Genomic DNA, 18,637 nt, shown 5'->3' on the forward strand with positions numbered 1-18,637 from the left:
TGGGTCCATGCAGGAGTTCAGTATTCCCATCTAGGAGTGGGAAGAAGTGAATATGGTGTTTGTGATGGGTTTTCCTCATACTCATCGCCAGCGTGATTCAGTTTAGGTCATTGTAGACTGGATGACCAAATTAGCTTATTTCCTAATGGTCCATATATCTTATTTATCTGAGGATTACACCAAACTCCATATTAGGGAGTTGATTAGATTGCACGGTGTTTCGTTATCCATTATCTAAGATTGAGGTACCTAATTCACCTCTCATTTCTTGAAGGCATTCCAAAACGGTCTTGGTACCCAAGTTCAAATAAGTACAGCCCTTCATCCTTATACAAATAGTCAAATAAAAAGGACCATTCAGACTTTAGAAGATAAGCAGTGAGCATGTACGATAGACTGTGAAGTTAGTTGGGATGACCACATGCCTTTGATTGAATTTGTCTATAACAATAGCTATCATTCCAGCATTTAGATGGTTCTGTTTAAGGTTCTTTATGAGAGGAGTTCTAGATCTCCCATTGGTTGGTTTAAAGTGGGTAAGGCCACAGTGGTAAGGCCTGACTTGGTATTTGATACCATAGTGAAAGTTCAGTTTATAAAGGAAAGGCTTAAGATATCTTAGAAATGATAGAAATTGTACACAGATGTATGCAGAGAGGATCTTGAGATTGGGATCAGTGACTTTGAGTATTTAAAAATATCTTCTATAAAAAGAGTGAAGAGGTTCGGCAAGAAGGGAAACCTCAGTCCCCGATATGTCGGTCCTTACCAAATTCTCAGCCATTTTGGGAAAGTAGCTTACGATCTTGAGTTTCCTTCAGACTTAGCTTCAATGCATCCAGTGTTCTGTGTCTCCTTGCTTAAGAAATAAATATTCAGAACAGCCTCTCTTATAAAGAGAGTCCAGTTGAAATCCTTGATTATCATATTCTTAGATTAAGGAACAAAGAAGTCTCTCTAGTCAAAGTACTTTGGCGAAATCATTCCGTTGAAGGAGCTAATCGGGAAGCAGAAGCAGAATTGCGGACCAAGTATCCTTACCTTTTCTCTACAAACTTAGACTCAGCCCAAGGTAAAAGATTTCCTATGAATTTAGACTCAGCCCAAGGTAAAAGATTTCCTATGAATTTACTCAGTCACATGTTTAGATTTAGCTACCAACTTGGTATCAATTAATGTTGCATACTGAGTCATGTATTCACGAATCAATTGAGTCATTTACTCATCCATCAAACATGTATATCTATTAGATAAGCCAGATTATTATTAATACCTATTATGCATTCATGAATCATGTTCAACTATGTATGCATACATCAGATATGCATATTTAGTATGATAATTCAATATATCAGTAATTTCAGTCATGAAATCATGCTGCTGTTGTGAATATCTAATGTCTAAATCGAGTCTATTAGTATTCTCAGCTTCATTAGTCTCATTCGAACATGAATATTCCTAAAAGGGAGATATTATATGACCTCGCAAAATTCTAAGCTCAACTCAGTCTTTAAAGCTTGCTAAGGGGACCTAGACTTAGAAAATTCTAGCTAAGTATTCAGACTTAGTGTTATTTTGTCCTTCGTAAGTTGGAAACTCTATTTCATGACCCTTATAACCTTAAAGTATCTATCTTTAGATTGATTCATGATCAGGAATGTTAGTAGGTTTTCTCGAGTGAGTTTTGGACTTTTTAGACCTCGTTTGAACCACGTTTAGGTATCCAAACTAGTGCATCGATGCGATCTCGATACGGCACAGCGGCTAACGCATTGATCAATAGATGTCCTTAGCTCTAGTGGTAATTTCTAGTGAATCAATGCGGACTCGACACATCGTGTTGGCCATTATGTCGATGCCAATGACCTAGCGTATTGGTCTGTGCATCGATAGTTCAATTTTCATTCATTAAAAAGTCATATCCGTAGTGGTATTTGAGTCTTAAAAGTCCTTCAGCCTCTAAAAACATGAAATTTAGCCTTTTATTCACAACATACACTCATTATTTCACAAATTACTTTAGAACAAAAACTCTAGGTGATAGAATTTCAAATTCAAGGCTCAATATTTCACCGTTAATTCTCAAGAGTTTAGCAACCAAGGTATGTCAAGAGTTCCTTCCACTCTTGGAGTCCAAGAAACCCTTTTAAACTTCAAGTAACTTGATTTCATGCTTTCCATGATTTGAATTCAAGTGTATTCATGATTATAATGTTGATTGGATTTCTATTCTATGATTAAGTGCAAGATTTATCTAAAAGAAACTATTATGTATGTAGTATCATATGAATTCATGTTAAAGCCTTGAAATTGTGATGTTCATGTGTTGATTTGTACTATGTACATATACAATGCTTTCAAAGTGTTTGATGAGTTGTTCATGAGAATTAAATAATGAAAGTATATCTTGTTAGCATCTATTCAAATTCATGTCATGAAAGTGTTTGCTAGAATGTCCTAATGAATGAATGATGATATAGTAGTTATTTATCATGTTTTCAAGAATTGTACCATGTCTTATAATTTATGCTATCGAGTCCTTGGAGTATTTATTACCTGACAATTTAGCTGATTACCTAGAGCCATGGTCAGTCTATGGACAATATAAGTCATGTCATGATCAGTAGTACTCTCAGTCAGTTACAGAACTCAGGAAAAGCATAGTAGACTCAGTATCAGTCCAGTCCAGTTCAGTATTTAGTTCACACCTTAATAAATTCAGCCAGTTAACAAAATTTAGTTGTATTCCATCAGTCAACGGAACTCAGTGAACTCAGTTCAATTTAGTAAAATAGTATAATCAGTAGCAACTCATTCAAACCTAGTATGAACTAGAAATCATTTTAGTGTCTATTAAGTTAGGAGTAGGATTCATCACCGAGTAGAGCCATTGATGGGGACTTACTTGTGTTAGATTCTACTTATGGTGTTTCTTCAGTTTCGAGTATGGATCCTTCTATTGTATCGACGTCTACTTAAGGTGCTCCACATACTTTGAGTGTGGCTCCTCCTTTAGTACCATTATTTGAGTATGGTATTCCAAGGTCAGAAGTTCAGCCTTTTTCAATGATGCCTTCTCAGATAGGTTCTTATTTAGCAACATTTACTATGTCCTTTATTATTTTGAGTACTGTTATCTCTTTTGATGATCAGAATAGGTTTGGGATATTTACTCATTTGGTTCCTCCTAAGTTCAGCTCGAGTGGTCAGTAGAGACTTGGAATTCTATAAATCTAAAGCTGGTGAACTACATGGCTTGTGCATTCACTCAAGTGATTCTTTGGTCACTTGCAAGACTTGACCTAACAGCTAAAATATTTCCTAAGAGACACCAGGATCACTTAAGTTATAGTTGCTTAAGTGATGGCTTATTTGCTTAACAGACACTACATGTCAGATACCTGTTGCTTAAGGGACAGTCAAAACCAACACCTGGTTGCTTAAACAATTGCTGCCTAAGTGACTCAGTAGTCGCTTAGGCAATGCCTGGGGGTTCATTTTCCCATTGTCGTGATTTTTACACAATTTTTGAGACTTGGATATTTGGTTTAAGTTTTTGAGCTTTTTCTTCAATTTCTAAGCTTGGGTAAGCTCCAAATCCTAGTTACAATTACTTTTCTTTGATTGTATCATTTCTTTGTTTTGAACCTTAATTTTACACTATTTTCACTTGGGTTTTCTCTTATGAGTCCTTTTAATCTTTGGAAGAAAGTTTTTGGATAAAAAAAATTTAGTTCTACATTTTTTCAAAAACCCATTAGGGGGTTTCATTTTGACACAGATTCTGAATTAGGAAATATGGTCATTATTTGCTTTCTTTTGATGCGTAGACTCTATATTTGAGTGTTTTTGCTGATTTATTGATTCATACGCGAGCTGAAAATTTTGGTGGTAAAGACTTTTTTGTTCTCTTTGACATCTGAGATAGGTTATAGATTAACTTTCCTCGGACTAATTTTGGTAAATAATCATCATGGAAGAGCATGTCTTGGTTTTGGGGTCATATCATGGAAAATCTATTTTGCTGACTTATGTCCCCATGCGGGAAACTACATGGCTTATACTTTATGGTTTTCGATATTCTTTGCAATGTCTAACTATGTGGGGTCTTATATATGCCTGGTATTTGATGTATGTATGTTTGGTTGTAGTATTTTGTGCAAAAAAACCTATAGTTTTGGGTTTAAATAGTATCAATGAAGTTTTTCTTGCATGTTTCACTTGATGGTTTGTGAAATATATTGTATCATAGTTGGTTTGCTGATTTTAGTGGATTTATGGCTCACATGGTTGGTATTGGTTGGATATTGGATATTTTCATTTTTATTGGTCAAGAGCATTACATCCTCATATCAATATTCATTCATGAAACATTGGTACCACTATTGAAATACTAGAATCACTATTTTTTTTGACAAAAAATGTGACATCTTTAAAAACCCTTTATCGATGAATGTGTCGGAGATGAGTTATAGATATTTTATTGGATATTGGTTATATATGGGTTGACGAACCCCTCATGGGTCTGACTTTGAGAGCATAGCTTTGTAGGTGTATACGAAGGTTGTGTGACGACCTCGTGCATAATATAATCTACATCATTATCATCATTAGTAGCATCATCTTTATTGCATTCCGTTCATTATGCTTATTCTATTATCATATATTTGTCCTTGACTTGATATTTGTCCATTTGTTCTATCTATGTTTGCTATGTAAACATATAGTAGAACTATTAGTAGAGACAGTGTTGGCTATTGTTTGATATAATTTATGATTACTGGAGACATGCCCATATTTTGTGTTTATATGTTTTATCTTCTACTTTAATCAGTCAGTCGATGATACCTACTAAGTATAGGTGGATCATAGAGATAGCTAATTCAGGCATCACTTAGAGTTTATTTGAGGTAACAGTTGATCTATGTGTCCTGAGTTGGCCACTACCTTTTCATATTTAGATCATCTCATATCTTATTCATTAGGGTTTGTTCCCTTTCTGGATATATAATGTATATTCTAACTTTGAGTTGTTTTATAGGTTTTATACTCTGACACTAGGTTTTAGGATTTAGTTTTGTATCTTGATCGTATTTCTACTAATACAATGTTTGAATGGCTCACCTTTTCTCAAGAATATTTTCCTTGGGTTTTTAGTATTGATTTTCCCTTTTTATATTAATTTGTGTGATAGACTCACTTTTCAAGGATTGCCACGACAAATTTCATCATGAACCTTCATTTATGGATCTTGACAAATTGCTATAAAAGCAGCGAGGTCTTTGTTAGTCTCAACAGTATAGGAATAGGGTATCTAATAGAGTCTCATAGATCATTATGGACGTTTGTATCTATTTTTGAGAGGCTATAATATGTCATTAGGAAACATCTATAATTTTATTCCATATAATATAGATCTTTCATACCTTTTATTCCAAGTCATATTTTACTCTTTTGTGTGCTGATGGTGAGGACTAATTGTTGTGAGGCTAGAGATTTAGATCCATTATTTGAATAAAGAACCCATTATAGAGGGTGATTTAAGAGTTATGGTTAGGCTCAACGTGCAGGATGAGTATGGGGATATGTCCTATAATGAGATAGCACTAGGGTACTCTCCCCCAACCCTCAAGTTGAGCATGTCTTAGTTATGGTGCTGTTTTTGACCTCGTAGAGTTCTTTTATGCTAGTATTGGATAAGTTGTTTATTTGGTTATTGAACCATTTTGAGGGTTCTTCTGTGAATACACCTGGTGTTCCTCCATCTCCTAGTATTATACCTTAAACTTTGTTAGAGTCTACTTGTGGTGTTCTTCAGTTTTGAGTATGGATCCTCCTATTGTATCGACGTCTACTTAAGGTGCTTCATAGATTTCGAGTGTGGTTCCTTCTTTAATGCCATTATTTGAGTATGGTATTCTGAGGTCAGAAGTTCAGCCTTTTTCTATGATGCCTTCTTAGATAGGTTCTTATCTAGCTACATTTACTATGTCTTTTATTAATATGAGTATCGTTATCTCTTTGGATGATCAGAATGAGTTTGAGAGATTTACTCATTTGGGTCCTCCAAGGTTCAGTGGTTTTGTACACACAAATGCTTATCAGTTCTTGATGGATTGTCGTAAAAAGTTGCAGAACCTTAGTTCATTTGAGTCATATGGGATGGCGAATACTACATACCGGATAAGACATGCAGCTAGAGATTGGTGTATATCCTTTATTAGTTGAAAACCTCTAGGATCTCCAGAGATGACTTGGGATCAATTTACAAAGGCTTTTTTGTATAGGTGTGTGCCTTTTAGTTTTAGGGATCAGATAAGAGATGAGTTTGATTACTTAGAGTAGAGCTCTATGAATGATGCAGAGTAGTTCATGACAATTGCAATCATAACCCTTATTTTTTTGTTCTAACAAATTAGAATCAGAGTATCCAAGTTTTATTGGTCTTATTAGTGTAAGAATTAGGTGTCAAGTAGAGTCTCAGTGATCGGTAAGAAGACATTTGTATCTATCTTTGAGTGGCTAGAAGATATCTTTAGGAAGCTTCTCATATTTTTTCCTTATCGCATAGATTTTTTCATACCTTGTGTTATAAATAGTGTTCCATTCTTTTTTGTGTAGATAGTAAGGACTAGATCGCCTGAGGATAGAGATATTTAGCTATTATTCAAGTAGAGAGCTCAATCTAGAGGGAAATTTGGAAGTCATGGATGAGCTTGAGGCAGTGGACGGGCATGAGGATCTTCCCAATCTATATGTATCACTAAGGGGCTCTGCCCTGAGCCTCAAGTTGAGTATAATGGAGATATAAAGCTAACTCCAGTCATATAAATTTCTTCTACCCCAGTCTTGAAGTGGTTCTTGATTCGCTTGCTGACCTGTTTGGAGGGTGTTCCTTTGAGTGCACCCGTATTCTCTCTAGCTCTGATCATTGTACCTCCATCTATGCTAGATTCTTCCTATAGTGTTCCTCTAATTCCAAGAGTGGATTCTCTATTGTTTTCAAAATATACTTTTGGTTCTCCATATACTTTGGTGTTGTTCCACCTTTTATGCCAATATCTAAATGTGGCATTTTAAGATCACGAGTCCAGCCTACTTCTATGTTAGCTCCTTAGAAGGGATCTAAGCCATCCAAATTTACTATAACTTCATTTATTGCAAGTAGATTTATGTCTTCTAAGGATCAGAAGTGATTGGAGAGATTCACTCATTTGGGTCATCCTAGGTTAAGTGGTGCTATAGATGAAGATTCCTAGGAGTTCTTAACTGATTGTCATGAGAAGTGGCATAACCTTTGTTTGCTTAAGTTTCATGAAGTTTTTTATACTACTTACCGGTTGAGAGATGCAACCAAAGATTGGTGGAGATCACTTGTTAGTTGCAGATCTCTTGATTCTCCAAAGATGACTAAAGATTAGTTTATTAAGGCCTTTTTTGATAGGTTTGTGTCATATAATTTGAAGGATCAGATGTGCGATGAGTTTGGTAAGTTAGAGAAGGGATCCATGATAGTTATAAAGTATAAGGCACATTTCCATGCCTTTTCAATATATTCTTATGTCTGTATTTCTTCCCAGTTTAAAAGATTTGAAAGTTCATAAAGAGGTTGGATGTTTCTCTTCAGCTTGCTACGACTCAAATGGTAGTGTATGAAGCATTGTTTTAGAGTATTATGGATTAGCCTATAATGAATGAGGCTATTCTTTGAGCATCTTATGGGTGTGCCATCTGGGTGAATTTAGAGGTCACGTCTCTTGAGGTAAGGATTATAGAGGCTTTCACAAGTTTCATGGTAGACCAGTGTAGACAACCCTACGGATTTTAGGTAGTGGGCCTTTTGTTTTTTCAACTTAGTAGTGTCGTCTTAATTTAATAGTACCTCCTTTAATTAAGTTAGGTCACAGGGTTTGCTTTATGTGTGATGAGATTGGCTATTTACACAAGGATCATCCCCGCTGTGTGTTTAGAGCTACTAAGCTACTCTTATATCAAATGTGAGAGTTTGAGGTTCTACAAGGGGTATGAGAGGAAGAGATGGTGATGTCATGATGGTGGTCGAGGGACTAACCTATGACGTGGTAGATGTGGTTAGTGCTGTATTGCACCTGCCAGGCCGAAGGTAGAGGCTTCTGATACTGTCATCATAGGTATCGTCTATATTTTACCTTCCTAATAATAGGAGACAAAAAAGGAATTTCTTCCGGAGTAAGGAAGCTTACCACTCCAAAGCTAATGCACAAACCGCTTCGATCACCTAATCACTGTGCTGGAAGAGAAGATGATGCACTGGACCCTATGTCGCATGGGGACTTAGCATTCGGAGATGGTTAGCGGTTTGAGCGCTAGCATGTAACTCAAGGATAAGAATAATATAGAATCATCAATCAACAACAAGTCTATATATCATATTCAACCATATTCATGACCTTATCCATACATATAGGTACATCACATACTGAACAAGTAAACAAATCATAACAACATTCTCAAAGCACTCAATCATAAGACATAAATTATAGGACTCTGACCTTCCACACTTAGATTCAAACAATTCTTATTAGGTAAGGGACTTTAACCACATACGCATATTACTTAGACAAAGGACTTTAAGCACGTATACATTCATTAAGCGAGGGACTATAACCACATCCATTTAAGAAAGGGACTTTAACCACATACGCACCTTCATTTAGGCAAGAGAATCTAACCACGTGCCTACACATTAGGCAAGGGACTCTTATCTCATGCCATTTTAGATAGGGTACTCTAACCCAAGCCATTTCATTCGTCAAGGAACTACAACCACAAGAGATATCATTATGCAAGGTACTTTAACCACAGGCGATATCATTGGGCAAGGGACTATAACCTCAAGCCCTTTCAATAGGAAAGAGAGTTCAACGTTAAGCCATTATGACTATCATTAGTCAACATTGGGTCTCCAACCCTTTGTCCATTCATCATCATTTATTAAATTCGCAATAAAGGACTTTAACCCATTTAAACAGTTCAACACAATACATGACCACATGCTCCTCATGGGAGCCTTTGTTTCTCAATCATTTCCATAGTCCAATTCCTTAATTCAATTCATTGCACAATTCCATTTATGGTCATCAAGACCCTCAGAAACTATTCACATTTCATTAGCAATCTTATACCATATTCATACCACCTTTAGTTCAACACACAATTCAAGTTCCTTTTGATGTTTAGGGACTTTAACCCCTCACTAACCATCAACCAACAAGGTCACCAATTTCACAAAACATGGCTCATAATACCTTTACAATATTGTTTAACAGCTATTCATACTTATTGGGCCATTTTCCTCGTACAAAACATGACCAACATAAGACTAGACAATCCATTTAGACTTTTTCACAAACACCTTGTGTGCATGCTTTTACCAAGGCCATTTTCATGTTAGAAATCATCAAGATAGATTCACTCAATACTCACATGTCATATCACATACAACAAGCGCCCATATATGCAAACCATCATCAGTAACATGAATAAACACAAGTCTAGGCAAAAGTCCACAATATTTATCATTAGGCAACAGAACCACTTTTAATTGGATTTTAAAAACACTATGTACACTTACTAATCCAAGTGTAAAATTCTTGGATTTAGAGTTATTTATTAAGGGGAAGAGGTACATGCCTTAGACAACTTTATTTACAAAGATTCTTGACTTCACTTTGCCTCTTGAAGATCAGCCTTGTAAACCTAGCCTCCAATGCTTCACAAATGACTTTTAGAAAGTATTTATGGAGTTTGATCCATCAAAATGGAAGTTTACGAGGCTACAAACACTTATATACTGAGGGTACTCTTGGTTTTGGATGTAGGAAATGACCATAAGTCCCGTAGTTAAAAGCTAGAAAATGAGCCTGTGTAGGGGTATGACTCACTTAAGGAACCATACAATAATGTATGAGTGGTACCCTAACTCATACCCTAGGCATCACCTAGGACTCATATACTAGTTAGGGTAGGACTACACAACCTAGACTCGTATCAAAAGGGTATGACTTGCACCCTTAACTGTAGCCCTATCTTGTACCTAGAACAATCCACTCACATTCAAGTACCAAGGACCATACGACTTGCCTAGGTATGATTTATACCTTAGTCTATGATTATGTGGGGGGATAACTCGTACCTATAAAAGGAATACCCCCACACACACACACACACACATACACACACATAGTGCCTAGGCTATGATATGGGGTCCCCAACCCATATCTAAAGGGTTTGAGTGTTACCCTTGGTCATACCAAGTCCAGAGACATCAAATGAGGGAATTTTTTCAATGGTTCAAAATCTAGGTGTTTCAATTCTCCCCCACTTGGATCATTCATTGTCGAATGACGGGTAACCAAGCAATAGACACAAGCTACCACATTTATTACTCATCAAACCTGCTTGTCAAATAATTTAAGAACAAGCACACAACAAGGATACAACACATATCATGCTCATTACCAGTCGACTATTCATTTTATTAACTTTGGGGACTGAAAAGCACTTAATTATTTCTCAACTTAGGGTTTTAACTCACTCATCTATCAAATACATGAATTAACTCAAGGTATTAGGGACTTAAACCCATCACAACCACGACACTAATAATTTCAATGCATTTGGGACTTTAACCCATTGTCTAAACAAGGTATAACTTAATGCAACACATTGGGACATTAACCCATTGTCTATGAAGACATAAATCAAGGTAAGAAGATTAACACATACCTTCATCATAAGTTCTCGGGATGGGAAACACACACAGAAACTTGGACTTTATGTCCTCTTCTGTCTCCCAAATAGCTTCCTCAGACTTTTTGCTCCTCCATAGAACCTTCACCAAAGCCACTTCTTTCCTTTGTAATCGGTGAACTTTCCTGTCCAAGATCCTCACTAAGATCTTTTCATGGGACAAAGAGTCTGAGATATCAATATACCCTAAGGGAATAACCAATGAAGCATCACCCACACTTTTTCACAACATAGAAAGATGGAAAACTCGGTGAATGCAGTTCATACTAGAAGGCTACTCCAACTCATACGAATTATTGCCAACCATCACCATAATCAAGTAAGGACCAATATACCAGAGACTAAGCTTTTTCTTTTTACTAAACCACATCACTCCCTTCATGGAATACACTTTCAAGAATACCCAATCACCCACATTAAACTCTAAGTCCTAAAGCCTCAATCCACCTAGGACTTTTGGCAACTTTGAGTGGTTCTCAATATATCACAAATCACCTTCACATTCTTCGAGGCTTGGTGAACTAAATCGGGGACAAACAATTTACCCTCTCAAACTTCTTACCACCCAATATGATATCAACATCTTCTAACATACAATACCTCAAAAGGGGCTATGCCAATAATAGAGTAGGGACTATTATTATAGGAAAACTCTAGAAAATATAAGTTTTCACGCCAACTACCACCATAATCAATCCTACAATCCCACAACATATCCACTAATATTTCCATGGTCCTCTCTGTTTTCCCATCCATCTTTGGGTGGAAGGAGGTACTAAGGACACTCTAGTACCCAAGCTTTTTTTGAATGACTTCTAAAAGTAGGATGATAATGGAGGACCATGATCCTAAATAATAAAACTAGAGCACCATGCAACTTAATAATCTCTGCAAGATATAACTTAGCATAATCTTTTATCGAGTAGTTAGTCCTCACGGGAAAAAAGTGAGCTGACTTGATGATTCTATCAACAATGATCCTAATAAAATCACATTGATTCTGAGATCGAGGAAGATTGGTAGAGATATCCATATTAATTGGCTCCCACTTCCATTCGGTTAATGGAATCTCTTCATACAATTCTTGGGCCTCATGACCTCAACTTTTTCTTATTTGGACACCATACACTTGGCACATAACTAGCCACTTATCATTTTATATTACCCCACTAATAGACCTCTCTAAGATCATTGTACATCATTGTGGAACCTGGATGTATAGCATACTGTAATTTAAGAGCCTAAGCCATGACCCTTTCCCTCAATCCATCAATGTCGAGAGCACATAGTCTACCTTAATATCTCAAGATAGCATAACCACAAATTGTAAAGTCTGCAACTTTATGTTAACCCATATTACTCTTGATATTCATCAAGTTGGGGTCCAATACTTGTTGTTCCTTTATCTAAACCATAAGAGACGACTGAGATACCGAATGTACAAATACACTACCAGCCTTAGTGTATGCAAGGCTTACTCCAAGATTTGACAAACGGTGAATGTCCTTCACAAATTCCTGCTTATCCTCATCCATATGGGCCAAACTTCCCATTTACAATATACTAAAAGCATCGGCGACAACATTAGCTTTACCGAGGTGGGAATAAGGACTCATATCATAGTCTTTCAACAACTCGAGCAACCTCATTTTCCTGAGATTCAACTCCTTTTAAGTATACACATACTAATAACTCTTATAGTCAGGAAAGATATCAATATTAACCCCATATAGATAATGTCGCGAACTCTTCAAACCAAAAACTATGACTAACAATTCTAAGTCATGGTAGGGTAGTTATTCTCATAAACTTTCAATTGCCTAGAAGCATAGGCCACCACCCTACCATTTTGAATTAACACATAACCAAGACCATTTCGAGAAGCATCACATTATACCAAAAAAAACTTCATTATATTTGGGCAAGTTTAAAACTAGAGCCGAATTCAATTTATCTTTAACTTCTCAAAACTAACCTCGCACACATTTGACCAAAAGAACTTGACCTTCTTTTGGGTCAACTTTGTCAATGGGGAAGCTATAGTCGAGAAAATCTCTACACATCTTCTATAATAACAAGCTAGACCTAAGAAACTCCAAATATTGTCCAGAGTCATAGGTCTAGGCTACTTCTTAACCATCGTAACTTGTTGGAGTTCTACTATTATCCCTTCACTAAAGATAACATGACCAATGAAAGATACGACCTTCAATAAAAACTCATACTTTGAGAACTTGGCATACAAATGATGATCCTTTGAAGTTTGAAACACAACACGGAGGTGATCAACATGATTCATCTCTCTTTTAGAATAGAATAAGATGTCATAAATTAAGAAAATGACAAACATGTCCAAGAATGGATGTAAGAACCTATTCATCAAGTCCATTAATGCCGTTGGGGCATCGCTCAACCCTAAAGTCATGATAAAAAACTCATAGTGACCATTCTTAATTCTAAAGGCAGTCTTAGTGATATTCGCATCCCTAATTTTAAGTCGATGAAAATCCAATCTAATATAAATTTTAGAGAAACACTTTGTACCATAAAGTTGATCAAAGAAATCATTTATTCGGGAAAGTGAATACTTTTTCTTTACAGTCACTTTGTTTAAGTGACGATAATAATTGCACATATGAAGGAAACCATCCTTATTACGCCTAAACAATATGGAACCACCCCAAGGTGTCACACTAGGATGGATAAACCTTTGTATAGTAAGTCTTTCAATTGCTCCTTAAGATTTTTTAGCTCCATCGGAGCCATTTGATATGGGGGATGAAAATAGGATGAGTTTTGGAACAAGATCAATCTCAAAATCAATTTCCCTATCAAGAGGAACACTTGAAAGATCATAGGGAAACACCTCGAGAAACTCATAAACCACGGGAATGAATTCTAAAGAAGGCTCTTCTGAATTAGAAACTTTAACTCAGACTAAGTGATACAAACACCCCTTTGAAACCAGCCTTTGGGCTTTAAGTTAGGAAATGAACCTTTCCTTAGGCACAAAAGAACCAATTTCCCATACAGTGACTAACTCATTAGGGAATTTTAACATGACCCTATGGGTCTGACAATCTATAGAAGCATAACATGAATGTAACCAGTCTATCCACAAAATGACATTAAAATCAACCATGACAAACTCTATCAAACCTACAAGAGTATCTTTACCACTAACAAACACCACATACCCCCTATAGACCCATTTAGAAATCATAAAGTCTCCTACCAGTGTAGAAATAGAAAAAGAAATTGGTAGACTATCGAGACCACAATCAAGATGCACATCCACATATGAGGTCACAAAAGAATTAGTTGACCCTTGATCAAGCAAAAAATATACCCCATGGGAGAAAAGTCTCAGCATACCCGTGACAACATCGGGAGAGGTCTCAGAATCTTGGTGAGTAGCAAGTGCATGCAAGCAATTCAGGCTATCACCAGTGCCAGAAATTAAAGTAGAAGTAGACACAACACCCTTTGGTGCTGGAGTAGATGGTGTAGTAATAGTAGCCCTATTTTCCCATGAAGCTGCTAGACAGGATTATTCATATTCAATGTGCCCAATCTAACCACAACTAAAACATCTATTTCTCCTCTTCTCACACTAACCATGATATATCTAACCACAAAATCTACAAGGAGGGCGGGGCAAAGCCGATTGTGCACCACTAGCCTGGAATTAGGCACCCTGTGTCCGCAACCCACTAATAAACTGAGATCGATAATTACACAATGACTTTTAATAATGAGAGTGAGCACTAGACGAAGAGAAAGAACTCAAACTCCCACGTTTATTTTGTGTCCACTTAACCCTATCTCTAGTACTGGGCTCAAAAGACCTAAACTTCTTCCCTTGCCTATCACTAAATTAAACTTTTTTCTTTTTCTCTTCTTCTACTTATTGCATATACATGGTCTACCTAGAGATGTCCGTGTTTTCAATCAATAAATATAGACCTCATGTATACTATCCCTCATGTTAGGAACCATATCGGGAGCATACCTTGACAATTGATTGAATTTTAAGGCATACTCTTGAATGGACATCCTTTCTTACTTCAAGTTCACAAAATCTTCTACCTTTTTTCTTCTAGCTCTTGAGGAAAAAAGTTATCTAAGAAAGCCTCAGTTAAATCCGCCCATATAGAGGGACTAGCATCTTCACCTCTAGATAACTCCCACCCATTATACCATTGGTATGCTATATCTTCCAATTGGTAGGAAAATACAATGACTTCAATTTTTGAAGTATACATAATGCATAAGATCTTCTCCATTTTATCAATGAAGCCTTGAGGATCTTTCTCAACCTTCATACTTGTAAATATAAGAGGGATCAACCTCATGACTTGGCTAATTCTTGTAGCCTCAAAAAAAATGGTAGAAGAAATACCACACTCTGATTAAGAGGCTACCAACTGAGTCAACAGTTATATACAGTAATAACCCTCGGCATTAGTACCATCCCCTTGAGGTGATAAAATAAAAGGGTCACTCCTTAGGGTTAGAGGGATAGTTGAAACCCTTAAAAAATGGCCAGATGCCACATTACTAGCCCAGGTCTGAACCTTAGAAGTTGGATGAGCTTCGTCCTTAGGGCCCTCAGAAGGGTTTGCCAGAGTCTCAAATCTCCTTAGAAGGATGATCTAAAATATAGCAAATACAAATTAGAGGAATCCAAGTCCTTAGACACTATAGCTTAAGATTGAAACACAAAAAGAGGAAATATTCCTAAAATGTCTCTTATCTTTTCTCTTATATGTGTGGTGCCTTTCACACCTATAAAAGAGACTCTACTTGAGATGGAATTATGGATACCCAACTGACCATGAACCTAGGATCTTATACCAACTTGACACAACCCAAAACCAGGAAATGTCGTATGGGAACCTCAAGCCCATCTGAATCAGAGGTCACTCCATTAACCTAACCTAACCAAAAATATAAATCACAAAGGTTGGGTGTATCTTGACCATATAATAAGATATCGAGAAACCTACTATAAGTTATTACTTAATCAAGTTTAAACAATTTATCATATTCATTAAACTAGGAATTACACCCAAGTCCATAGTAATCTATAATACCTCAATAAAAATTGATGTTTAGAAATGTATGTGTTGGGATAAGCCCCCAAAAATATCAAAACCATATAAAAATGATACTAATCTTAAAGATAGGAGAGAAAGAAGGAATGTCTACTGGTGTAAGGAAGCCCACCACTGTAAAGTCAATACACAAACAACTTTGATCACTAATAACTATGCAAGAAGAGTAGATAATTCTCCATCCCCTACGTGCCTTGGAACATAGTGTCCGGAGATGGTTAGTGGTTGGATTACTAATATGTACATCTCATGTCGAACAAGTAAATAAGTCATAAGAAAATTCTCAAACCACTCAAACATGAGACATAAAGTGAAGGACTCCGACCTTCTAGATAGAGATTCAAACAATTTTTATTAGGTAAGGAACTTCAACCATATACACATATTACGTATACGAAGTACTTTAATAACTTATACAATCATTAAGAAAGGGAATCTAACCACATAGATAGCCATTTAAGTAAGGAATGCTAACCACACATGAACCTTCATTTTGGCAATGGACTCTAACCACGTGCCCACTCATTAAGCAAGGGACTCTAACCTCATTCTATTTTAGATAAGGGACCCTAACCCAATCCATTTCATTTGGTGAGGCACTACAACCTTCAGATACTTAATTGTAATAGGGACTTTAATAGTTTGCTATTTTATTAAGCAAGGGACTTTAACCTCAATCTTTTTATTAGGCAATGAACTTTAACATCAAGCCATTACAACTATTATTAGCGACATTGGGACTCCAACCCTTTGTCCATTAATCATCATCTATTCAATTCATACTCAAGGACTTTAACTTATTTTGATAATTCAACATTATACATGTTCACATGGTCCTAATGGGAGCCTTTATTTCTCAACAATTTTTTATTTTACAATTCCTTAATATCAATCATCGTACAATTAAAATTACAGTCATCAAAACCCTCACAAACTACTCACATTTCATTAGAAATCTTATAACACATTCATACTACCTTAAGTTCAACACACAATTCAAGTTCATTTTCATATTTAGGGACTTTAACCCCTTATCAACCATCAACCAACAAGGTCATAAATTTCACCATACATGGCTCATCATACCCTTATAATATCATTTAACAACTATTCATACTTATTGGGCCATTGCCCTAGTTCAAAATATCACTAACATAAGACTAGACAATTCATTTAGTCATTTTCACAAATACCTTATGTGCATGTTTTTACCAAGGCCATTTTCATTTTAGAAATCATCAAGATTAGAGTCACTCAATACTAACATGTCATGTCACATACAACAAGAACCCACATGTGCAAAGAATTATCAATAACATGTATAAACACATGCCTAGGTAAAAGTCCACAATAATCATCATTAGCCAACAAAACCCCTTTTTATTTGATTTCAAAATCACCATGTACACTTACTAATCCAAGTGTAAACTTCATCGTTCTAGATCTATTTATATAGGGTAAAATTTACATGCTCTAGTAAACTTGATTTACTAAGAATCTTGACTTCACTTTGCCTCTTGAAGATTACCCTTTAAACCCTAGCCTTCAATTCTTCATAAATGGGTCTGAGAGAGTATTTAGGGTGTTTGGTAAATCAAAATAGATATATAGGAGGCTACAAACACTTACATATTGATGGAACATAGGGTTTATGGCATAGGAAATAACTATAAGGCCCTTTGTTAAAAGCTGGAAAATAAGCCCATGTAGGGGTACGACTCAATTTAGGAACTGTACCCTGAGCTACGAGTGGTACCCTAACTCATACTCTAGGACTTACATAAGAAACATACAATGTTATGGTATTATGACATAAACTAGACTCATATCTAAAGAGCATGACTTTCACCCTTAATCGTACCCCTATATAATACCTAAAGTAGTCCATGGTAGTTTAAGTACCAAGAACTATATGACTTACTTAGGTATGAATCATACCTTAGTATATGATTGAGGGAGACAAGCCATACTAAGGACATTGAATAACCCTCTCACACACTACCTAGGGTATGATAGGGGGGTCACCGACTCATATCCAAAGGGTACGACTGGTACCCTTAGTCATACAAAGTTCAAAGACATCAAATGAGGAAATTATTTCAATTGGTGAAAGTCTAGGTATTTCACCTATCTATGTATCTACACCCATAGAATACTCTTTAGTGCTGGATCTTGTGTCGATCTTCTGATTTGATTTGTTCTATGAGTTAGACCTAGGTAGATCTAACAGTTTTAAATATGGTAGATTTTGATCTCATCTTATGTATTAATTGGTTAGATCCTTATCATGATGTCCTAGATTGTTATGGTAAGAGTTTAACCTTATCTATAAAAGGTGTGCTAGGCATATCTTTAAAGGGTGTGCTTCATTCGAGTCCATAGAGGGTTACATTTTTTCAGACTCAACATTTAGTTGAGAGAGACTGTGTGTCTTATTAGGCTCATATTTGTGATACTAGTGTTACTTCACATCTTTTATTGAATTTTGTTCGTGTTGTCTATGAGTTCTTTGATGTTGTCCCTCAAGATTTTCCTGATATGCCTAGGATCATGATATTGACATTCATGGTAATTTTGAGTCTAGAACTAAGACCATTTTTATTCCTATTTATAGGATGGCACTAGTATAAAAAACTAATTGAAGGATTAATTGCGGGAGTTATAAATTAGGGATTTATCTGACCTAGTGTATCATCTTGGGATACGCTTGTCTTATTTGTTAGGATAAA

Source organism: Capsicum annuum, chromosome 11 (genome assembly GCF_002878395.1).
Source record: "Capsicum annuum cultivar UCD-10X-F1 chromosome 11, UCD10Xv1.1, whole genome shotgun sequence".
Taxonomy (NCBI): Eukaryota; Viridiplantae; Streptophyta; class Magnoliopsida; order Solanales; family Solanaceae; genus Capsicum; species Capsicum annuum.